The 26,023-nt window shown below is 40.1% G+C and overlaps 1 long non-coding RNA gene across 6 annotated transcripts in view; it reads right to left on the minus strand.

The window, feature by feature from the left end:
• LOC149217029 (uncharacterized) overlaps positions 1 to 26,023 on the minus strand; it is a 116,327-nt gene that overhangs the window by 49,490 nt on the left and 40,814 nt on the right. For 4 of the 6 annotated variants that reach the window (XR_016251182.1, XR_016251180.1, XR_016251179.1 and 1 more), the window contains exons 4-5: positions 1,829 to 1,872; positions 1,661 to 1,732 (exon numbers count right to left, since the gene is read on the minus strand). The exons of the other annotated variants lie outside the window; for them this stretch is intronic. This is a non-coding gene — a long non-coding RNA (uncharacterized LOC149217029). The remainder of the gene's footprint in view (positions 1 to 1,660; positions 1,733 to 1,828; positions 1,873 to 26,023) is intronic. 6 annotated transcript variants of the gene reach the window in all.

The raw sequence follows: 26,023 nt of genomic DNA on the forward strand, positions 1-26,023 counted from the left end.
CCGTGATGCATCAACACTGCTCCCATGGCATAGTCACTGGCATCTGCTTCAATCTCAAATGGTCTTCGAAGATCAGGAAGTGCTAGTACTGGTCTTGTACTAATCTTTTATTTCAAGGTGTCGAAGGCTTTCTGCTGTTTGCCTCCCCACTGAAACACCTTGCTCAATCCTGTTAAAGCATGTAAGGGAGTTGCAATTAAGAAAAAGTAAGAAATAAACTTTCTCCAATATTGTGTTGCTCCTAGAAAGCTTCTAACTTCTGTAGCAGATTTGGGTTTAGGCCAGTTTACATTGACTACAACCTTGAAAGGATCTATCTTCAATTCACCACCTCCTACAATATGACCCAAATAATTCAAAGATGTTTTGCCAAATTCACATTTTGAGAGTTTAACATAAAGATTTTCTCTTTTCAAAACATCCAGAGTATGCTTAACATGCTTTAAATGTTCTTCCCATGTTTTGTTGAATATAAGAATGTCATCCAAATATACAATGGCAAAATCATCAATAAAAGGTCAAAGTACATCATTCATTACTCTCATGAAAGTAGCAGGAGCATTAATAAGCCAAAAGGCATAACCAACCACTCATACAATCCCTGCTTTGTTTTGAAAGCAATCTTCCATGCATCTTGCTCTGCAACTCTGACCTGATGATATCCACTATGCAAGTCCAACTTAGAAAAATAAACAGCTTCTTTCAACTGATCTAATAGATCATCTATACGAGGAAGGGGATAACAATTTTTTATCGTTATCTTATTCAGTGCTCGGTAATCAATGCACATTCTCCATGAGCCATCTTTCTTTCTCACCAAGACAATTATAGACTCACATGGCGATGTGCTAGGTCTTATGAACCCTTTCTCGAGCAGCTCCTATACCTGCTTCTTGATTTCTGCATTCTCTAAAGCGGACAACCTATACATTCCGATGATAGGCAATGAAGCATCTTGCTGCAAATTAATATCATGTACTATTTCCTTTTTACGTGGCAGACCTTTAGGTTCCTAAAATAATATATCATATTCTGAAAACAACTTTTTCTAAATCAGCTTGCTGTTTAGCATTACAGCCCTCAAATACATTGGTTTTATCAGGTTTCTTTTCCTTTACAATCATCAGTAAAAATTGTTTGCATAAATTTACAATTCTTTTCATCTGCCCTGAGTTTATGAGAGTATAATTATTCTTGAGCTTATGAGTTCTTACAATATATTCGATTCCATATTTAACGAGTTGATACTTGTTCTCAACTCTATAGACTAGCAATTGTCCCTAAAGGTACAAAGAGAGGCCGATAGGATTATTAAATTGGAATTGTTGTATTTTTCTAGAAGAGTTAATTGGTTTGTGGAAAACCTTGTTTTCTTGCACTGGATCATTGTGCAATTACCCTTCTAAACGCTCTTTGTCATTTGATAAAATAATTAGAATATTGTTTTCAAATTTCCATAAATTTCCTCTTGCAGTAAATTTCAAATACAAAATCAAATTACAGAGTATTATTTTGTATGGTACACAACTCTTCTACATTTTGGTCATTCATGACTGATATTTCAGACAATGGAAGATAAGCTATGAACAAATTAATGAATAGCATATTATTCATGAGAAAAAGTTGTGTTTGCTTATCCATGGAAAAGAACGAAAAATACCTAGATCGAGTTCCACATTTCTGCAAGTATTAATGGAATTTGCAGTTCCTTCTCAAGTCACAAAGATAACGCCTGTTTGATTGGAAGTGCTCACAGTTACTTGTTAACCAATAAAAGTCCAACCAAACGAGCTTCAAACCTGAATTATGAAAATATTGATCACAGTACCTCACTGTTCTTCGAAGGAAATAGGCTTTACATTACTCGAAAGCCTGTTGAATATGTGCATGCAGACGTTGATTCATTAATATATTGGTTAGACCTTGATCTTGCATAACCAGACCACAAATCAGAGTCTACACTATTTATTTAAACATGAACATTTTACATATATGGAATAGTCAATCACTGACATTAATATTAAAAGGTTGTGCTCCTTAAATGTTAGGATAAAGGATCAAATTAGGCAGCACTTAAAAATACAGTTGTTTAACCATCGAACTGTCCTTAGACACCTGGATACTTAAAATTCTACTAACTGAAACCTTCAGAGTTTTATTCCCCCCACAAAAATGGGAGAAAGCTGAGGACTGAAAGAAAATCATTGATATCCAATCTCAAAAACTAACAAAACACACAGATTCTTTCGAAATAAAGAGGCAGCACATGTGAACTAAAAACGATCAGAAATCAAAATGGAGCACCGTATAAACCTGTTCAAATAACAAATGTACTAGTAAAATTTGTGAAATTCATCCCAGTCAACTTCCGTACACCACGGACATAAAAAACAGAGTAGCAATCGATAAAGCTTTAAAGCTTAAACTTTAACAGACGCAAGAAACAAAGAAGCATTATATAAAGCTGTAAACCACACTAAATTAACTTAATTCTACTTAATTCAATTAACTGATTCTCTAATCTTAAATAACTCTTCAATAAAAAACAATTAGCTATTTTAACGGTGGTATCACTCGACTTAGATTTATTTATGGCAAATGGGAAATCGTGACAATTAGAGCCATAAGACAAGCTTATCAACTAATGATTATCAAAATCAATGGCATCATCAAATTCAGAATTTTATATTTCTTTAATTTATTGAGCGTTACAACCAGAGCCATCACGAGCTAACGATTGAGATCTTTAATGGGTTGATGATTGGTAAAAGAAAGGAAGTAAAGTGAAGCGTGCATTTAAACTTTGAAAATGCTATGATATATGAATTTAGTAGCCGAGGATGATGTGACTGTTCTCATACTTTATTCTTTATTGGACGTATTATTAAACATCTTTTCAGAAGACTTTTCTACACCCGAAACTCGCTCCTACTGTGGAATTTGATAGCCAACAACACAGCCTCCGTGTCACGTCCAACCGTGAAGTTCTTTGAATTACGTGTTTCTATCATTCTTTGTTCTCATTCAGATCCTGACGTCTCTGCGTCTTTCGTCGTCTTCGGCTGCTGGCTTAATAGGAATTTGAATTAATAGAGTTGTTGGATAACTCTTCTAGCTTTTGGAGTTTTCACCTGAAATTTTTTAAAATAATTTTGGTCCAATTATATACTATAAATATGGTTTTAACGGCATAGATTCAATACTTTTGGAATTTTTAATTATTTATATAGATTCAGCAGCTGTAAAACTTAAAAATATGGTTTTAACGGCATAGATTCAATACTTTTGGAATACACTAGAAACAGAGAAGAAATTTATAAAGCTTTAAAGCTTAAATTTCTATCTAGAAAAGAATCAGGAAAGAAATCAATAAGAGTTATCAAGCTTAAATTACTGACAGACATAAAGAAACGGAGAGATTGCTATAAAGCTTAACTTTCTAAACAGAATATCAGTGTAACTTGCAGGATAGACATCAGAATTCTAAAAGAAAAAACTACGGTGTCATCAAAATAATGCATGGGAAAGCTCAAAGAAACTGAATTTCGACAGAAAGGAAATAGAAAGCTCTTACAATCGCTCTGTTTTGCTTTTATTTGCTTCTTTGTCTTCCCTTGCATTCTAGAATTGTGCAAGTCGAGAGTATATACTTAGACAGATCGAATATCCTAGAATTTAACGAAAATCTTTTTGCAAATTTGCAGTCAATTAAGAAATTTGTGCTGAGATTCTCTGAAAAAAAGCTGAATCCTTGCGGTTCTCTTTAAACTTCAAAATGGACGGTCCTCCAGCGCTTCAGCCTTGCAGAAAGATGACAAATTCCTCCAAAATTGCAAGTCAGGTACAAACAAGCCTGCCAGCTAGTGGACTCAAAATCTAGGCCGTTCCCACATGCAAACCGGACCAATAAAAAAGCTCAGGGGTAAAAAAAATATACCGGCCTGCTTCACGATTAGCTTATACACCTCGGTGCCACGAAACCACCTTCTGCCATTCAAACGGTGAGTGGTTCTTGAGGTTCTTAAATGGGTGTGGGTGGCAGACTCGACAGGTCGATCGACAAACTAAAACAAATGATGCGACAAATGAGTGAATGTCCAACCTACGATCCTTAATAAAAGTACAGGCACTGGCAATTGCCAGTCGACATGACTGTTAACCGACTGCTGTGGAAAGCGAGTGGTTGTTCACCTCGGATCATCGAGACAGCAAAGGCGGTCACCAGGGCCGGCTGTCCAACTCTGTCCCGTTGATTATATTGCATGCTGAACATTTGTATATCAACCATACGTGATTTCCTCTCCGTGAGATGGTTAATTCTAATCAGTGCATGCCAAAAGCAAGGGAAGAAAAACAGCAACAACAATTGGCAAGGAAAAAGCAATAAAAATATCTTGAAGAGTGACATAAAAGAATGAGAAAAAGCAGTAAGGCAACTCAACTGATATTTGGAAAAGGCAGGCACACTTCAAATCAACAGTTGAAAGTGTCTCACCTGATCCAACGGATCAGGATAAAAGTGTTGACTAAAAGTTGATGCATAAGAAAGGCCTATCGGCCTAAAAATAGCTTTGCTATCATACAAGTAAGGACTTCCTAAAACAATTCCACATATATTCAAAGGAACTATATCTAACTCAATCTCATCTACAAATGCTGACCCAAAAGAAAACTTAAGTTTACATTGTCTAGTCACTTTTAGCTTTGTTTTATCACATAGCCAACCTAATGGATATGGTTTCTTGTGAGGTGTGGTTAGTAATCCCAACTTCTTTACAATTTGCTTCAGAAATTAAATTTACTTGTGAGCCATTTGGAAATAACTCAAATATGAAAAATCTCATGTCTTTTCCTCTCATTTTCTTCATTATCAATAGATTGTGCAAATTACTAGTAGATGCTTCAGAATTTTTACCTTTTATACCTGTGGCTGCGAGTGTTGTTTCATATCCTGAGTCTGACCCCAAATCCTTTTGAATAGATGCAGCAGTCTTCTTCTTCTTGCCCTCATATTTCTTGGGTTTCAGCTCCGGATGTAGAATCCAGCAGTCTTCATCATCATGCCCATCCTTCTTATAGTGAGTGCATGAAGACTTCCTCTTTTGTACAGTATTTGTCTTCCTCTCTTTCCATTTCTGTTTTTTTTTCTCCTTATTCTTGCTTGTAGTGGGTTTTGAGGATCCCCCAACTTCTGGGTTCACATTCTTTCCTCTAGCCTCTAGATGTGTAGCCTGAACGGATACCTCATCTATGCTAGTGGGATTAAACATGAGAATAGTGTGCCTTATGTAGTTGTGCAGACCACTTATATACTTCAGCAGAGTTTCAGGTGAGTCTAAAGAAATTCCTAGAATCAAAGCTCTATTCCTAAATTCTTGGGTGTAACTTTGTACACTTTGCCCGTTTAATTGGCGAAGAGTTTGTCAACTCATCATGGCTTGCTGCATATCGGCTAGTGGATAGAATTGCTTTTTGATTGCAGAAACAAATTCACTCCAGACAGAAAGAATCTTACCATGTTTCTTCATGTCAGCTTGTGTCTTGTCTTCCCACCATACCAAGGCAGTGCCTCCAAGGTGTAGGCTGGCCAACTGAATCTTACTCTTGTCTGAATCAATGCTCTGCACTCTGCAATAAATATCAATCTGTTTAATCCAATTATCCAGCTTCTCTGCATTCAGCTCTCCATCATATATTGGCAAATCAAATTTAACATCTAATTTAATCAAATATGTTTTCTTTTTATTTTCAGGGCTACTAGGAGGTGTGGGAAATTTTTCTTCTTTCCCTTTGCCTTTAGAGTGGTCATGGAGGAGAGATTCTTATACTCCTTTGTCTTGTTTGGAGTTTGATGAATCTTCAACTCTACCTTTCATAAATTCCCTATACATTTCCTCCACAATGTCTTTCATGGTCAGAAAACCATTCATGAATTGGGAGTCTGATTCCAAGGGGTTTTCCTCTGAAATTTTCCTCTCAGGGTAGACTCTTCCAATTTCAGAGTTAGCTTCAACCAACTCTCCTTCTCCTAATTTAAGCTTTGATCTAGTTAGCATTCAACAACAAAATCTAGCACAAGCTGTCTGACCTTAATAACCTAGAGCTCTGATACCACTTGATCTGGAATTTATCCAAGACAAAGAATTAAAGGTATTACAAAGTCATGTGCATGGGTGTGCCTATGTTACTTTATGCAATGGATCGATAAAATTGCGAAATACAGACACTGAGGAAGTTAGAGAAAACATAACAGGCAAACATATAAACACACAAGTTTAATAAGGAGTTCACCCAATGTTCCTGGGCTACATCTCTTGGTCCAGCCTTCAGTGGTGGCCTCTCTATTATGTTTTCAAAGCAGAGTTTTTTTTTACAACAGTGAGCTCAATTCGAGTCTCACTAAACAGATAAAAATCAGTAGGATTGGACTTGGATCCCCCAAGTCTCTGGAGTACACAGAATCTCCCTTATTGAAACTCGACCTCTATTGGTCATAGTAGTATGAGCCCAATCTGAGACTCATACATCACAGGCCTATATGCTGAGGAGTTCACTTGAACCTCTCAAGCGTTCTCTGAAGTACACAGACTCTCAGACTCTCTCTGGCTCTGTCTGGCTCAATGTTGCCTTCAGGCAGCTCGGCTTCTCTCTGTTCTTTGCTCTTAGCTTCTCTGTCTAATTAACTCTTCTTTGTCTCTGCTTCTGTCAGTTCATGACTTTAAAGACAGTCTGTTCTTTCATTGTTCGTTTCCACTTCCCGGCTTTCTGGTTTCCCTACCTCTGTCTGTTCGAATTCCCCTGTTCTGCGTCATCATCACTCTATAACGCCTCACAGGGAGGTGGCCACCTATTCTGCAACGGGTGAGTGTGTCAGGTTCCTTGGACACATTTGAACGATCGTTATTTCCGTTTGCTCCAAGATCACCCGCGAAACATGAATCTTTTGCCAACTCATTGTCCACGTTAGACTTCAAATCCCATGTAATATTGCTTTATAACCTTGTCAAATCCAATCATTTATCGGGACGCGACTCAGCCATTGATCTGGGCCCCCAAAATCCTACGGTTGTCGGTCATATCCGACGGGAAGTAGCATAATGTTTACCCATCCGATGTGAGCGGTTTTCTCTCTCTTCCGTCAGACGCGTGTCACTCAATTTGTGGCATCAGGTGGGACTCAGTTGAAACTGCTTACCGCCTCGAGGCCTACCGATATCCTGCCGGTTTTGTGGAATCCCACTCTTTGGAACCGAATTAATTACTTTCCGCATTTCATAGTAATTTCGGGTCTGGGCGCTCGGGGTTTTCCTTCACTAAGGGGGACGCCCTATGATACGCGATTAGCGCTAATCGCGTATCAGAAACTACCCCCGTTTCTTGAATTAGCCCCTGGTTTTTCCAATTTGCGCCAGCGCGGGTTACCATGGGCCAACGGTCTGGGCGCTCGACCGAGGATCCTCGTTGCTCCGCACTGATCACAATTGCAACTGTCACAAGGATTCTTTCTGATAGCCTGATCTTTCTAAGACTTGAATCTTTTGGCATAATTTGAAAGAGTTTATGAAAACTTAGAGAGTGTTTAGGATCCAATTCGGATCAATTCTTGTTGCTCATCTTTTGTTCTGAATATAAATGTTTTAACTGGTAAAATAATAGTTGAAAAAGAAACACTGATTCACCCACCCTCTCAGTATTTCCAACATGTTGAAGTGTATGAAGGTTGGACATCTTATTGAGGTTGAGCTTTCTATCAAGTGTCGGACATACCATATATTAATATCAGACTTGTTCTCTAGGCTGTGTGCTACTCAAGGAGACCAAATCTCCTCAGTGTTTTATTGGGTGGTTGTTTGGCATTTATTTCAAAGCTAGACACCAAGGAGAGCCATCACTACTGCTAAAAAAGGATGTTGCCACCATATCATATGAAAGCAACCAAGTTCCCTACTTCTCATCTATTGTATCAGCTCTTTGTTTAGTCTCATAATAAATGGTATTTCATTGTACAATTATGAACTGAATATGTTGATGGTAAGTGGCAAATTTTGTTATGGCATGATGTTTATTGAATGATATTGGTATCGCTGAGTTTAATGAGTGAATACATCACTATAGTGAGATATTTATGAGTATATATGTTTGATTTTAAAGGCCTGACTAAATTAAAAACAAGAAAACTCCACCTATAGCAGTATTCATACAAACTGTTTGACAAAAGTCTTCACTGGGAAACCTATATTAAACTCAGAAAACACAGTGGTAGCCTTGGTTATTTTCAAGAGGGGATTTACAATTTCCTTGTTCATTACCTCCACTTCAACACAAATTCGTCATCATTTTTCTGCCTCTTTTGAGCATTATGCTTTTTGCGTTGAAGTTGTGTCTCTTCAAGCAAAATGTCTATTAGTTTTGAAACCAACTCTTCGTTTTTAGTTGCAACTTTAGAAACATGAAAATCCAAAACATCACAGAGGTTAGTGAGGATTTCCTTATGAAATTTCTCAAGTTCATCACAAAGGTTAGTGAGGATTTCCTTATGAAATTTCTCAAGTTTCTCCTTTACTTTTGCATCATAATGATTCTTGATGGACGGTAGACTATGCTCTACTTAGTCTGTCTATGTGACTCTGTCAAAGATTGTCTTAGTTGTGCAATTTCATTCTCAACATCTTTAACCTTGTGTTAAACCCATCCATGTATAGTTAAACCCTTATTATTAAAATCTGAAACATCTCTTTATAAAGCAATATTATGTTCTACAAGTTGCCTCACTACATCTCTCTGTCGCTTTCCCTCCAACTTGATTTTCTCTAGCTTATTTTCCCATTTGCTTGACCTTCTATCTAACTCTTTTTCCAAAGTTGACTGCAAAACATTCTTGTCTTTCTCTACCAATCTTCACACAATATTCTATTTCTTCCTTTAATCAACTTAGGTGTTTCATTTGCAACATATCTTTCTGCCATTTTGTTTTGTAATTCACAAGCAACCTCAAGCAAAATTTATTTTTTCTTGGTAAAGCTTTTTAACCTAAGTCACCAGATTCGTCCTAAACCCCCTGCGAATCCTGAATCCGGCGAATCCGACACGATTCGGTCCAGATTCGTGTCCAAATCACAGGACACGTCGTGTCCGAGGGCGTGTCGCGATTTTAGGACACGTGTCCGGTTTCCAGGACTTGCTATGCTCAGCGCGGGAATGAAAAGGGCGTGTTTGCTCATTAAAATTGTCATTTGGCAAGTGATTTGTGCTGTTGGAGCAAGGAGTAAAGCATTTTGGCAGCTTCATGATCAAGTCTAGGCCCTAGTATTGATATGCTATTCATGGTAATGTTAAATTCTTAAAGTAAAAGTGACATTCTCCTTAATCTTCATTTTCATCCTTTTACTTCAATTTTTAACATTACCATGAAATGACTCAGGATGTTTGAGAGTGGTTCCGGCCTCATTGGATTTCATATGGAGAAAGTAGAATTTTAGATTTCATTCAAAATCCAGCAGACTTATCAGTTTTTCAGGATTTTAGGATTGGGGGATTGCAATGTTTCCATTGAATTTTGTCATGTATTAGGGTATGGAACTCGTATTTAATCAAGAGCACCAAACCAAGAGCTTCTGAATATGTCGCTCCCGCTCCCGTTTTCGCTCCCGCTCCCAAGTAACATTGTTCCTGATGATATGGGTCTGGACACCACTGTTGAATTGGCATTGGCCAACATGGATCTCAATGATCCAATGCTAGAGCCTGTTGGATTTGATGACTTAGAGGGGTCAACCTCCATACCAACAGATGCAGAGGCGACTATGGATACAGCGGAGTAGGAGGATGTAGAGGCGAGCAGTGGGGACCATGATGATGGGGACAGTGATGCTGATTCTGATGCTGATTGATGCCTTGAGGCTTGTATACCTGTAGTTGTTTTATATTTTATATTTCTGTTTGCCATTGGCATTGCACCAACACTACCTATGTAACACATTTTGATTTGATGACTTAATGAGAAAACTACAATTGTCAATGTGTTTATCTTACTATCTTGTAGTTGTAAGTTGTCTTTCAGTTATGAATTATGAATCATGATTTAAATTTTTAATAAATTTATCATTTATGTGACCAGTACCACTGACATTTATTTGAATTTTGTATGTACTATGCATGCTAACAGCTATAGATGAAGATCTATGTTTGAAATCAATAAATTTGTATCATTAATTAAAATTTGTGTAACAAATATGATAATATCTAATTTTTAATATATATGTATATTTTTAAATATATATATATATTTTTAATAAAATAATATATAACGTGTCCTGTTCCGGGGGGTCAGCGTGTCCGAATCCGACACCACGAATCTCAAATCCTATGTGTCGAATCCCCATGTCAGGTGACTTAGTTTCTAACTTTTTGTTGCAATAGCTCTAAGTTGATATCTGTCTTTTTAGGACCCCCTTTCTGGTTTGGACCACCGTATGGTTTTCTTAAGTCAATCTCCTCCAAAAATAATTGACCATGTTCCAACTCTTTATCATCAATTACAACCTTTACATAGTCTTCAAGCCACATGTTAAGCCTATTTCTATTCTCTTTCTTTTGTCTCAAACTAGATAATGTTTTTCTAGTTCTCCCTATTTGAGAAATGGGGTCCAAGGTTCCTCATATATTCTCATTAACTCTCTTATGATACTCTAAGGTAAGGTAGGCACCAGAGTTCTTGGAGGAGAATCCTTGACCAATTTCAATGAGGATGATTCTTCTTCAGTGGAACAAGTATCGGGATCTACAAATTCATTTGTTAGGGAAACTTCAATGACACCTCCAACTCTGTCTTCATCTTCAACATTAGCTTCCCAATTAAAAGACTTCTTAATGTGAAGATTATCTTCCTTGGTTAGATGAGATTTAGAATTTCCATTCATTGTTTTAAATAAGTCCTCTACAATTGTTTGGGCACTTTTACACCTAAAGGAAAACCTCTCAATGAGAGAATCCCCAGTAGATGAAAGGGAGCCTTTCATGGATGCATCAAGTACAAATGAGTCAGTTTACTCCAAAGAAGTTTTTTCAACTAAATTTGGGAAAACAATCGTTGGAATTTGTCAACTTGACTGATTGAGACCTTATCAGTCTTGTGGCATGCACCATTTCTGTGGGAGCCTTTTCAAAAGGTATTGCAGTAATTTCTCGTGGCTTATCAAAAATGGATTTATCCTTGTCGTCCACTCCCTTTTCCAAAGAAAGCTCAAATAACCTTTCAGCAACCATTGGTGTTTGTACAGAGTTGCATTGTTCAGACGCTGGAATTTGCATTTTATTTGTTTCCCCCCGGTGGCTCTTTGGTACACTGACAGATCTCTTTGTCCATTGTATTTTTGTCATTTTGTTTGCATGTTTCTTCCATCTATCTTCAATTTGACCATTAGAAATCACTGCAACAAGTGCAAGTTGAGACTATGGTGTGAAAATTGTTGAGAAATCTATAGGGCTACAATTAGGATGATTTCTCTTAAACTTGATAACTGCTTGTGATGTCTTTTTACTTTCCTTACTTATTAGCTTCTTCTCTTGTTATTATGTTATTTTTATCATCAAACAACTACCAAAACAAGAAGATCAACAATTCTCAGGAACATAGGATATGGACAACAAGCCAGAGCCAAAACCTCTCCACCTGAGAGGAAAACCCACATCTCTTCTCTTCTTATAGATTCTTCAAATGACGAATTCCAACACCTCTAGACCAAGACCAAGTCTGGCCTTCTTGATGATGTGCTTCCGTCGTCCAAGTCAAACACAATCAAATCTCTTCCAGTGCAACTTTGACCCCCCGTTACAAAACTTTGGCCTCTACTGCAGGTCTAAAACTTTCAGCCCTTGCAACAGTTGTTGCCTCCACACGTGTGAGCAAATCTAGGGCTTCCAAGACTTCCTCTGACTAATGTTGTAGGAAACGCACCCCGCCCCAAGATCAAAAGCCCAAAACGCGATCCGCCCTCCGAAACACATTTCGGAAAAACCGAAACGCAGATCAAGCTAAGAAATACAGTCCCTGCCATTTTGGAACCATACAGCCTGATCCGCGTTTCGGTTTTTCCAAAAAGTGTTTCATATGGCAAATCAATCGTACGATCCACGTCATTTCCAGCTCGGATCCATACGAATCGCAACCGCTTCGCCGGGCAAGCGACCATTTCCGCCACACGAGCCACAAAGTGGTGCATTCTTTATTTTATTTTTCCTTTTTTTGTTTTTGTTTGTTGGGGGTGGGTCCACCTTAGGTTAGGGTGAGGAGTGAAGGGATTAAAGACCCTTTCATCACTCATTTGCTCACTTTTATTTTACAAGAGCTTGGAGAAGAGAGAAGAAGAGAAAAGAGAAGAAAGAGAGGAGAGCTTGGAGGTGTGAAGGAGGATGAGCTAGGAGAAAGAGGAGGAGCTTGGAGTACTTCCATCTATAAGAGCTAATGAGGTAAGTGCAAATCCCAAACTCCCTCATTTTTTTGACATTGTTTTTTGTATTTTTCTCCTCCTTTTCCTACTCATTCCCATTCTTTCTGTTGAAATTTGGTACCGGAGGACAGGTGGTTCCCTTAGGCTTTGATCTTTGGCCTAGGGAAAAGTGTCCAAAAGAATTTAATTTTTCTCCTAAAGTATCTTTATAATTTTTATAAAGTTAAATCTAATTTAAAAGTGACTTTAAGTGATAAAGTTACTAAGTCTAATTTTAAAGTGACTTTTATAAAATCAATGAAAAATTAGAAAGGAAAAGTGACTTTGGAAATAAATGACTAAGTGGGTCTTTATTAAAGTGGGGTGAATTAAAAAATAGAAAGTGAGATTTAAATGAGCATTTAATCTCAGCCATTGATCTAAATCTATTTCAGCCATTGGATTTAGGGATCACCCAAAAGTCACTTAGGGTTGGGTTAAGGGAGGAAAAGGAGGAAAAGATCATTAATTCTTTCATGAGCAGATTGAGAGAAGGAGAGCAAGGGAGATTTCTGGATAGCTGAAAGCGGTGTAACAGCAAAGCTGAAAGCGGAGTAACAGCAAAGCTGAAAGCGGAGTAACAGCAAAGCTGAAAGCGGTGTAACAGCAAAGCTGAAAGCGGAGTAACAGCAAAGCTGAAAGCGGTGTAACAGCAAAGCTGAAAGCGGTGTAACAGCAACAGCCGCGGTGTAACAGCAACAGCAGCGGTGTAACAGCAACAGCAGCGGTGTAACAGCAACAGCTGCGGAGTATCAGCAGCGGTGTTTCAGCAAGGCTGAGATAAGTTGTAAAAGTCTGTTTGTTGATTTTTGCTGAACATTTTCTCTCACTGTAAAAAGGCATTTTCCAGAAATAAAGAAGAGCTCTCAAACTGGTTTTCCCCAAGAGTTGTAGGGGGTTTTTCCAGGGTCACATTGACCAAAAATATCAGTGTTCAAATGTGTTTTAATGGCTGTTTATTACTGCTGATTTTTATTTCTGCAATTTCCAGCATTCTGTAAAATTTCCAGAATTTGTGTTTTCAGCAATATTTATTTTTTCCAGCTTGTTGAATGTATGGTTATGGGAAAGGGCATTTAACTATATGGGAGAAATAAGGAGAAACTGAAAACCGGGGTGGGAAATGAGAAATTTCTACATGGTATCAGAGCTTGAGTGCTGAAGGGCAGTTTGGGACAGCAAAAGAAAAAATTACAGTTGCTGATTTTTCACTCAGAAAATTCCAGCAAGCTGATTTTTTTATAAACAGCAGTTTTATCTTTACCACAGCAGTGCTATTTTTCAGTTTTAGGACAGCAAGATGTCATTGGGATTGAGGGTGGAGGATAGGTTGGATGGGCATACAAATTACAGCGTTTGGAAGGAGAGAATGCAGAGTATCTTTGAGGAGGAAGAAGTCTGGGATATCATGGTGCATACAGCACAGCACCCTGTTGTTGTGCCTACTGATGCAACTCAGTTGACAGCTTATAATAGAAAGAACAACAAGGGTAAGAGGTTGATTCTAGACGAAATCAAAGACCATTGCATTCCTCATGTGAGAGGAAAGAGCAATGCCCATGAGATGTGGACAGCATTGTCCAATCTCTACCAGAGTACCAATGAGAACCAGAAGATGGTCCTGAAGGAGAAGCTGAAGAACATTAAGATGGGTAATGATAGTGCAGCTGGATATCTCACAAAGATTACCAATGTGAGAGATGAGTTGGCAGGGATTGGAGAGGCCAGTCCACCCACTGAGTTGGTGCGGATTGCAGTGAATGGCCTCCCCCGTTCATGGTTGAACTTTGCTGATGGGGTTTGTGCACGTGAGACCCTTCCCACATGGGAGAGGTTTTGGGATGATTGCATTCAGACAGAGATCAGGAAAGGTCAGCTTGGGGCAGCCAAGCCAGTTGAGCAGGATGAGGACGTAGCACTGGTGGCAGGAGGCAAGAAAGGCAAAGGGAAGAAGCAGGCTTCCACAAGCGGTGGTGGGGGCAAAGGCAAAGGTAAAGGTAAACAGGGGAACACACAGAAGGACTATTCCAAGGTGAAGTGTTGGAATTGTCAGAAGATGGGACACTATGCAGTTGTGTGTCCGGAGAAGAAGAAGAAGAAGGGGAAGAACCAGGACGTGGCAGCTTCAGCAGAGATTGAGGACTTTGCAGGTCGTTTTGACCGAGAGTTTGCGTTCACTACGTGTGAGTCCTCTAGTGCAGGATCACCTGCCACACAGGTTCAGAGGGAGCATGCTTTTCCCTCGACTAGTGGAGCATCTTCAGGTATCTGGTATGTGGACAGTGGGGCTTCACGTCATATGACAGGAGTCCGTGAGTACTTCTCAGAGCTTTCAGAGAGTGGCACTGATATTGAGGTAGTACTCGGTGATGACAAAGTTGTTAGAGCAGTCGGGGTAGGGACAGTGACATTTCAGAGGGAGTCCAAACCTCCCTTGAAGGTGTCAGAGGTTCTTTATGTGCCAGGGATGAGGAAGAACCTCATATCCGTCTCAGCTTTGGAGGACAGAGGATATGAGGTACTGTTCAGGGAAGGACAGGTGTTGATGTATCCCAGGGGCACTCCAGCTGATTCAGCTAGAGTGATAGGTGTACACCATGCAAAGGTGTACAAGTTTGCATTCCAGCCCCTTTTGGCATTGAGCAGTAGTACCGACAGCAGAGCTAGCAGTTCTGAGCTGTGTGAGATTTGGCACCGCAGGATGGGACATATGTATCATGGAGCCTTGAGGACATTGCGGGAGATCACTACAGGTGTGCCAGATTTCAGTACTGATCACTTTGATACTTGCAGAGGTTGTGCTATGGGCAAGTTTGCCAAATCCCCTTTTCCCAGCAGTGACAGCAGAGCGACGGGGATACTTGATTTGATTCATTCCGATGTGAGCGGTCGGATGTCTCATGTTTCCTTGAGTGGATATGAGTACTATGTTTTATTCATTGATGATCACTCCAGGAGGACCTGGATTTATTTCTTGAAGACCAAGAGTGAGGTCTTCAAGCGGTTTCAGGAGTTTAGAGCTCTTGTGGAGACACAGACAGGTCGGAAGATCAAGTCCCTGAGGTCGGACAATGGAGGAGAGTACACCCTTGGAGAGTTTGTTGACTATTGTGCGGAGGCAGGCATTAGGAGGGAGTTCACTGTTCCTTACAACCCCCAGCAGAACGGGGTTGCGGAGAGGAAGAACAGATCCATCATAGGGGTTGCCAAAGCCATGTTACATGATCAGGGGTTACCATTGTTCTTGTGGACAGAGGCCTGCAACACAGCTGTTTACTTGCAGAACAGGAGTCCGCATCGTGCCTTGGGGCACATGACTCTGGAGGAGGCTTTCTCTGGGAAGAAGCCTGATCTTGGTCATCTTCATATCTTTGGATGCATTACATACTCCTATATACCCAAGGAGAAGAGGACCAAACTAGATCCCACCGCAGAGAAGGGTATCTTTGTGGGCTATAGTGAGACCTCAAAGGCCTTTCGGATTTACATTCCTGCACAGAGGAGAGTTGTTGTCAGACGGGATGTGAAGTTCGAGGAGGACAGGGCCTTTAGGAGGTCACGGGAGTTAGAGTATCTGGATCAGCCAGACCCTCAACAGCAGTTGAGTTAGTCGCAGGGATCCAGTGGGCAGGGATCAGGAGGATCCGGAGGTACATCTATGAGGATGTCAGGTCCATCAGTGAGCAGTGGCTCGCCGAGCCAGAGGGGTGGTGCTCCGGGCAGCATGCAGAGCAGTTCACTAGGGAGTCCACTGATGGACAGTTCACACGGTACCTCAGCTTCTACAGGTTCAGGTGCAGGCAGGAGGACAGCAGACAGACAGTCAGGAGTTCAGGCTACTGATGGTGATGAGGAGGAGGAGTTTCATTCTCCTATGGGAGAAGCATGCTCAGGGAAGAGGAAGCCCAAGTGGCTTCAGGACACCTTGAGAGATGCCACATCTGTTGCTGAGCCGAAGAGGCCTGTCAGAGAGAGTAGACCACCTGAGAGGTTTTGTAGTTATATGGCGATGGTTACCAGCATCCTTGACTCTGAGCCTTCTAGCTATGAGGAGGCAGCTAGCCAGCAGGTCTGGAGAGAGGCCATGCAGGAGGAGTATTCTTCTATCATGAAGAATGATGTTTGGGAGGTGGTGCCGAGCCCTGAGGGCAAATCCGTGGTTACTTCCAGATGGCTTTACAAGGTAAAGCATGCTGCAGATGGCAGCATTGAGAAATTCAAAGCAAGGTTTGTGGCTAGAGGGTTCTCCCAGGTAGAGGGAGTTGATTATGAGGAGACCTTCGCTCCCGTGCCTCGATATACTTCGATACGCTCCATTATATCGATAGCAGCAGAGATGGGTTGGAAGATCCACCAGATGGATGTGAAAACCGCATTTCTCAATGGCTTCATACAGGAGGAGGTGTACATTGAGCAGCCACAGGGCTTTGAGGTGCATGGGAAGGAGTCCCATGTGTGCAGACTGAAGAAGGCCCTTTATGGCCTGAAGCAAGCTCCCAGAGCTTGGTACTCCAGGATAGATGCATACTTGCAGGGTATGGGTTTCACAAAGAGTGAGGCAGATCCGAACCTTTACTTTATTATGATTGGTGAGGAGCCTCTCATTCTGGTGTTGTATGTGGATGACTTGGTCATTACAGGTGCAGAGAGACTCATAGAGCACTGCAAGAGAGATCTTTCGGCGGAGTTTGAGATGAAGGACATCGGCTTGATGCATTACTTTTTGGGTTTGGAGGTGTGGCAGGAGGAAGGGCATTTCTTCCTGGGGCAGGGGAAGTATATTGTGGACATCCTTAGCAGATTCCACATGGAGGATTGTAGACCCATGTCGACACCGATGATCACCAACTGGAAGAAGCTTCATGCTTCGGATTCCGAGTTGGTGGATCCCACATTGTACAGGCAGCTGATTGGTTCCTTGATGTATTTGGTCAACACTAGACCAGATATCTGTTTTGCAGTCAACACGATGAGTCAGTTTATGTGTGAGCCTAGGAAGGTTCACTGGGTGGCTGCAAAACACATTTTGCGGTACTTGCAGGGGACAGTGGATTATGGTCTGGACTACAGGCAGGGAGATGGAGTGAGATTGGCAGGATACACTGATTCTGATTGGGCAGGTTGTGTTTCTGATAGGAAGAGCACTTCAGGGTGTTGTTTTGGGTTGGGTTCAGCAGTAGTGTCATGGTTCAGCCGGAAGCAGCAGTCAGTAGCACTGAGTTCAGCGGAAGCAGAGTATATGGCAGCCAGTCTAGCTAGTTGTGAGGCCATCTGGCTTCGCAAGATGTTGTTTGGCTTATTTGGTCAGCCGTTGAGACCTTCAGTGATTTACTGTGATAATCAGAGTTGCATTAAACTCACGGAGAATCCAGTATTTCATGACAGGTCAAAGCATATCGAGATCAGATATCATTTCATCAGAGACTATGTTCAGAAGGGAGCTGTGAAGCTTGAGTATATTTCCACTGATGAGCAGGTTGCAGATATTCTTACCAAAGCCTTACCACGGGGCAAGCATGTCTACTTCAGAGACAAGATGGGTGTGGTGAGGAACACCTTCCTCGGTAAGAGGGAGTGTTGAAATTTGGTACCGGAGGACAGGTGGTTCCCTTAGGCTTTGATCTTTGGCCTAGAGAAAAGTGTCCAAAAGAATTTAATTTTTCTCCTAAAGTAACTTTTTAATTTTTGTAAAGTTAAATCTAATTTAAAAGTGACTTTAAGTGATAAAGTTACTAAATCTAATTTTAAAGTGACTTTTATAAAGTCAATGAAAAATTAGAAAGGAAAAGTGACTTTGGAAATAAATGACTAAGTGGGTCTTTATTAAAGTGGGGTGAATTAAAAAATAGAAAGTGAGATTTAAATGAGCATTTAATCTCAGCCATTGATCTAAATCTATTTCAGCCATTGGATTTAGGGATCACCCAAAAGTCACTTAGGGTTGGGTTAAGGGAGGAAAAGGAGGAAAAGATCATTAATTCTTTCATGAGCAGATTGAGAGAAGGAGAGCAAGAGAGCAAGGGAGATTTCTGGATAGCTGAAAGCGGTGTAACAGCAAAGCTGAAAGCGGTGTAACAGCAAAGCTGAAAGCGGAGTAACAGCAAAGCTGAAAGCGGTGTAACAGCAAAGCTGAAAGCGGAGTAACAGCAAAGCTGAAGGCGGAGTAACAGCAAAGCTGAAAGCGGAGTAACAGCAAAGCTGAAAGCGGTGTAACAGCAAAGCTGAAAGCGGAGTAACAGCAACAGCCGCGGTGTAACAGCAACAGCCGCGGTGTAACAGCAACAGCAGCGGTGTAACAGCAACAGCAGCGGTGTAACAGCAACAGCTGCGGAGTATCAGCAGCGGTGTTTCAGCAAGGCTGAGATAAGTTGTAAAAGTCTGTTTGTTGATTTTTGCTGAACATTTTCTCTCACTGTAAAAAGGCATTTTCCATAAATAAAGAAGAGCTCTCAAACTGGTTTTCCCCAAGAGTTGTAGGGGGTTTTTCCAGGGTCACATTGACCAAAAATATCAGTGTTCAAATGTGTTTTAATGGCTGTTTATTACTGCTGATTTTTATTTCTGCAATTTCCAGCATTCTGTAAAATTTCCAGAATTTGTGTTTTCAGCAATATTTATTTTTTCCAGCTTGTTGAATGTATGGTTATGGGAAAGGGCATTTAACTATATGGGAGAAATAAGGAGAAACTGAAAACCGGAGTGGGAAATGAGAAATTTCTACACTTTCTACTTGCTCATTTAATTGCAGCTTGTCCACCACCTATATCCATATTCCAAGATGGTGTTCTTTTGGCTTCTACGTATCATTCCACTTTTGGTTTTAATGATGGCAAGGGGGAGTAGGAATAGAAGGGAAAAAGAACAAGAAGATAGTGGTCCCCATATGAGTGTCCTAATGTATGATGAGGAGGAAGGGTCTGAGGAGGAAGGGGATAATCTGAAGGGAACACTGAAACACTAGAGGGGAAAGTTGCATTAACACCCTTGTGGAACTATGTGACCAAACATGAGGGGGGAGAGGGTGGTGGAAGCTACAATTTTTTGTGCCCTCATGGTTGTCATGGAAGAAAACCATTTAGTGGTTCATATACCCATGTGAGGAGGCATATTTGTGGGGTGATGGACAGTGATGATAAAAAAGGTGTTGTGGGGATACAAATTTGCCCAAACATTTCAGTTGAACAAAGAAGAAAATACATCAAAATAGAGGAGGTTGCACAACAAAAACGCAAGAAACAAAAAAACTCATTCTGAATCAAGTGCAACCTCTAGATTTGGTAGCTCATCTCCTCATGGTACTTCTACAAGTTTTGGAGGTAGAAGAACAATAGGGGATTTCCTGAATGTTGCTGGGAGGGATGATGTGGATGGAAAGATAGTCTGATTTCTTTGTGCTTGCGATGTACCATTCAATGTGCCTCACTCTCCCTGTTGGCACATAATGCTAAAGGCCATCAATGAAGCCCCAAAATGATACAAGTCCCCCAACTATGATAAAGCTAGAACAATGTTATTAGAAAGAGAAAAAGCAAAGGCTCAAAGAGCTTTGACACATTTTACAAATGAACGGCTTGATTGTGGGGTATCCATTGTATCAGATGGGTGGACAAATATTAGAAACCAACATTTGATAAATGTTCTTGGTGTTTCTGCTAGTGGCGCAGTGTTTATTACATGTCATGACTCCTCCTCCATCAGTGCATCTTCCCAAAACATTGTAGATCTCCTATTGCAATCACTCAGAGATGTTGGTCCAAATAATGTGGTTCAAGTGATCACAGATAATGCAGCAAATTGTAAGGCAGCAGGAAAAGATATTGAGCGTACTCATCCACGCATCTTTTGGTTTGGGTGCCTAATTCACACATTGAACCTTTTGATGCATGATATTGTGTAAGGCTCTGACCTTCGCTTGAGTTTCTCCTTCTTCTAGGGCTTGAGGATGACCTAATAGACTTTCCTTCGACCTTCTTTCTACAATTTCTCCAAGTTTGATCTTGCAGCAACAAAACCCTAGCCTCCTTCCTTCGCACATGTGAAAAGAGAGAGATAAATAACCCAAACACTTGTCCTTCGTCCTTCTTCCTTCTTCGCTAGCCTTCTTCTTCTTCTCCTTCACTTGAATGATGAGAGAATGAATGATGTCCATAGGAGGTTGAGTTCCTTCCTATATATAGGCTTCCAAGGAGGACAAAATGCCCTAGTTGAGGCACACTGCTTAGTTTCCAAGTCAACTTGGTCTTCGAGGGTAGTTTGACACTTTTAGATACAAAAATAATTCTTTTTACAAGTTACAATATCCCTGATGGGGTCTTCTTCACATGACAATGACTCTTTTGACTTCTTGACCCTGGGACATATCCTAGAAGCACTCAATGGGTGCTTGAACTCTAAATAAAAATGACCTTGAGTAGAAACCCATGTTAAAAATAACAATAATAATTTTACTTTCATTTTACAAAATACAAGACTCAAAAGTACATTTCATATTTAGGAACCCTGAACGTAGTCACACATTTTTCAACATTCCCTCTTAACTAGGGAGGTATTCATAAATGGTACATGGACATTCTCAAACTGAGGATATCTCATAAGAAGAGTTGGATTGGTAAGCCATCTCTTTGCATCATACCAACCAACATTGTCACATAGCAAGGCCTTGACTAGCAACTCTATCTCTCCACAAGATCGAAGCACAATGCTAGCAAGACCAATGATTGATAGACATCATCATTGTTGTCTGTCAAGGCACATACCCCACCCAGGCGTTCACATGATATGTCCTTTTAGGACAATTCCTATCTTGGAATAACACATCCTCAAGGAATTTCCGCTTCGTCTACTCTTATGATGGATGCCCTACCTCATCCTCAAAGAGTATCGAATGCCAGATGCTTACCCAATCCTCCATTCTTTCTTCACTAAGTGAAGACAAGAATGATGTGTCAATCTCTCCCTCCCAACTAGGGAGGATATATCATCTAGTCCAAGCTTGTCTCTCAAATACACAAGCTTCTTATTAGGGAGATTTTGTCCAGATGTCAGCCACATCTTCATCAATAGAGATATAACGTAGTTGCAACACTCCATCCTGTACCAACTTTTTAATGTAGTGATACTTGTTATTTATGTGTTTTGTCTTTCAATGAACCACTGAGCCTTCAGACAACCTTATACAGTTGGTGTTGTCACAATGTATCACCTAAGGTCCATTAGTCCTTCAAACAAGTCGGACAGTAGCTTCCTTAGCCAAACAGTTTCTTTGCTTACTTCATAGGCTGCAACATATTCAACCTTAGCACTACTCAAAGCAATCGATTCTTGTTTTCTAATCATCTAGGATATCATGGAGGATCCCAAACTAAAACATCCTACAGTAGTGCCTCTCCCATCCATCTCACTGCCTTCCTAGTCACAATTTGTATATCCAATCAAGTAGACATCATTCCTTTTATCATACTTCAAGCAGTAGTGGGTTGTTCCTTGTAGATATCTCAATATATGCTTGGTTGATATCCAATGATCATGCTTGGACTCTACCTGAAACTGACTGAGAATATTCACTGAAACTGAATGTTCTCAGTCAGTTTAAGGTAGAGTCCAAAACAAATGTTTGGTCAAGTATTTACCAAATACATCAGTGAGCCAATAAATTGTCTAACGTTGTCGGATCCACTAGGCTTGATTTGGAACTTCTTAGCATTTTAAAGTTTGTGATCAAAGGGATGGTCATAGGTTTGCAATCCATCATGTCAAACCTTTTCAGCATCTCAATCACATTCCTTGACCTAGATAAATCTCACCAGGTCTTTGCCAGACTTCCAACCCCAAATAATAGTGCATCAACCCTAGATCCTTCGTATCGAATTTTGTTGCCAATTGCTTCTTGCACTCTTGAATACGACCTTCCACACCTGTCATGAGAAGCTCAACAACATATAGAAGAATGATTACAAGCTCATCCTGTTGCATGTTTAATCTTGTAGAGCCACTTGGAAGTTACCACAGAATTTTTCTTCAAGCCTAGGTACGATCTCCCAAACTCCATTTTTCATTATTGATCGATACTCTTCATTCATGGTATCTTTCCATTCTCGATGTTTGGCAGCTTCTTCAAAGGTAGATGGTTCTGCTTCTATTAACTTCATCATATAGGCTACATATCCTAAATATCTTTCGGACTTCTTACTTCCCCTTGATGTGCCTTTGGCAGCTCCATGTCCCTCGATATCTAGGAGAGTAAACTTTAACCAATTAGGTCTCTTTCTACTTTCAGGGATGATGACTTCTTACACAAGTTCAGTGGGACCTATCTCTTCATGATTTGAATCTTCTTTCTCCCTTGTGCACTCTTCTTCAAATATTGGAAGTTCTTCATCATCAAAGTCAATCGGGAAATCCCTTGATTTCTTAAATGCAATACTTTCATCAAAGATCACATCTTGGCATATTTCTATTTGGTGTCCTTCCTTTATGTAGATACTAGATCCTATATGCCTTTGAAGTATTACTATAGCGAACAAACATATCTTTCATACTTGTAGGATCCAACTTCTTTCTCTTCTCCTTCGAAATGTGAATATAGACAAGACAGCCAAATATTCATAAATGGCCCACACTTGGTTTCTTCCCAGTGAATGCTTCTTCAGGAGTCATGTTGTCAAGTGATCTGTGAGGACTTCAATTTTGAACATATAAATTAGTCTTTGTTGCTTCACCCCGCAGAAATTTTGGCAGGTCTTGATCATGTAACATGGCTCCAACACTTTCTTCAATTGATCGATTCTTTCGTTCAACAAATCAATTTTGTTCAGGTTTATATGGGACTATCAACTCCCTCTTTATCACAGCAGCCTTACAAAAAGCTACGAGTTCCTTTGAAGTGTATTCTCCTCCATTGTCGGATCTTAGTGTCTTTATCCTCCTTTTTGTAAGGTTCTCTACTTCAGCTTTGAATTCTTGAAATTTGTCGAATACTTCATCCTTGGACTTCAGCAAATAGATCCAAGTTTTCCTTGAGTGGTCATCAATGAATGTTACATAATATAAATGACCTCCAAGAGACTTCGTAGACATAGGACCACAGACATTAGAATGAATGAGACCCAGGATTTCTTTTGACCTTGAAGAACTGCTTCCAAACGGTCTCTTAACATTTTTACCTAATGCACATCCCTTGCATACTCCTTCATGATCCTCCTTGAGTTCAAGGATGCCATTCACCATTGAATTTAGAGTTGGTAAGATTTTGTAGGTGAAGGTGACCAAACCTTCTATGCCACAGTTCAAATGGACTTAGTTCAATGTGAACCAAAGCTTGAGAGAGAGGATTCAACAATTTATAGAGTCTTCCTTCATGAATCCCAATGATCTTTGCATTTTTTATGCTAAAGCTTTTATCCCATACTACAACCTTTCCATCTATAAAAGCAACTCTATCTCCCTTGTCTTCTAAACATGAAATGGAAAGTAGATTCTTTTGCAAACCTGGAACAAACAGGATGTTGTTAAGATGTATATTTCCTCCACTCTTTAGCTCCAGCAAGGTTGATCCAGTTCCCCTTACAAGATAGCTCTTCTTGTCACCAAGTTCAATGGAGTAGGAAGATTTTCCTCTTGATGAGGTCTTTAGTTGCTTGTGTTCACATGTCATATGTCTTGATGTTCCCCTATCGATTACACAAATATTCTCATCTTCAAATGTGCATGTAAATGTTGAAAATAACCCTTCGCCCTTTGTAGAAGTCTTGGCCATACTATTCTTGATGGATAATAAAAGATTCCACAATGCCTTCATACCTTTCTTGAGATGTCTTGCTACCATAGAACACTACTTCAAGGATGTAATGATGTTCATCATGCCCTTAGCCAACCTTAGCCTTGATACCATGTTGAGAAACCAATAGGGCCTAAAATTAGGATGATTTCTCTTAAACTTTATAACTACTTGTGATGTCTTTTTACTTCCCTTACTTATTAGCTTCTTCTCTTGTTATTATGTTATTCTTATCATCAAACAACTACCAAAACAAGAAGATCAACAATACTCAAGAACACGGGATATAGGCATCAAACCAAGGCTAACACCTCTCCACTTCAGAGGAAAACCCACAAATCTCTTCTCTTCTCTTCTTATAGATTCTTCAAAAGGTGAATTCCAAGACCTCTAGACCAAGGCCAATACCCTTCCAAATGTTGAGAATTCAGTAGGGCAATGAATATGTTAATTCTCTTAACTTAATAATTGTGTGTGTTATCTTTTACTTATTAGCTTTGTTAGTTATTATTCCAATATGCAATACATCAAACAACTTCCAAAACAATAAGAACAATGACACAATATATAGGCTGCAAGCCAGAGCCAAAACCCCTCCTCTTGAGGGGAAAACGCGTAAATCTCTTCTTTGCTTAAGATCTTTCAATTGACGAATACAATGACGTAAAGAGACTCAAAGAAATACCCTCGAAGATCAAGTCTACCACAGCCTCCCACTGCAATATCTTCAACCTCCCAGTAGATCCGAAATTTTGCTCCCCAGCAACTGCTGCTTCTCTAGGAAACTTCAACCTCCCTCTAATAGCCTTCCTCTTGAATTCGCTTGCCTTGTCTTGAGTCTTAGGGCTAATAAGATGCCCTAAGAGACCTTCGCTTGCCTTCCCTTCTTTTTTGCTTCCAAGATCGAACCACAAGAGATCCTAACGCAGAAACCCTAACTTTGATCTTCCCAAGAGAGATAGATAAGCCCCAAAAACACTTCGACTTCTTCGCACTTCCTTCTTCGACTTCTTCTTCTTATGCTTCTTCGCATGAGAGATGAGTGAGTGATCCAAATGGAGGACGAATTCCTTTATAGATAGGCTTCTTCAAGGGTGGACGTGGCTCTTCATGGAGGCCGACTTGACAGCTCTTTAAGCCGACTTGATCTTGGAGGTATTTTGACACTTTAAAGACAATAATTTTTTCTTTACAATGTGCCCATAGGGTCTTCAATATATGACAATGACTCTTATACCTAAGACAAACCCTAGAAGCACTCAATGGGTGCTTGACCTATAAAATAAAAGAACTTGAGCATGAAACCCATGCTCCAATAATAATAATTTCTTTTCGTTTTATATTTACAAGAATACATTTCACACATGAAGACCGAACCTAGTTACACATTTTTCAACACCAAGACCAAGTCCGGCGTTCTTGATGATGTGCTTCCTTTGTCCAAGTCAAACTCAGTCAAATCTTTTCCAGCACAACTTCGATCCCCAGCTATAGAGTTTCGACCTCTACTGCAGGGTTAAAATTTTCGACCCCACAACAACTATTGCCTCCACACGTGTGAGCAAATCTAGGGCTTCCAAGGCTTCCTCTAACCTTCGCTTGAGTTTCTCTTTCTTCTACGGCCTGAGGATGACCTAATAGACCTTCATTCAACCTTCTTTCTGCAATTTCTCCAAGTTTGATCTTGCAGCAACAAAACCCTAGCCTCCTTCCTTTGCACGTGTCAAAAGAGAGACAAATAACCCAAACACTTGTCCTT

Source organism: Pinus tabuliformis, chromosome 1_1 (genome assembly GCF_031772625.1).
Source record: "Pinus tabuliformis cultivar Carrire ecotype Pingquan chromosome 1_1, CPIR1, whole genome shotgun sequence".
Taxonomy (NCBI): Eukaryota; Viridiplantae; Streptophyta; class Pinopsida; order Pinales; family Pinaceae; genus Pinus; species Pinus tabuliformis.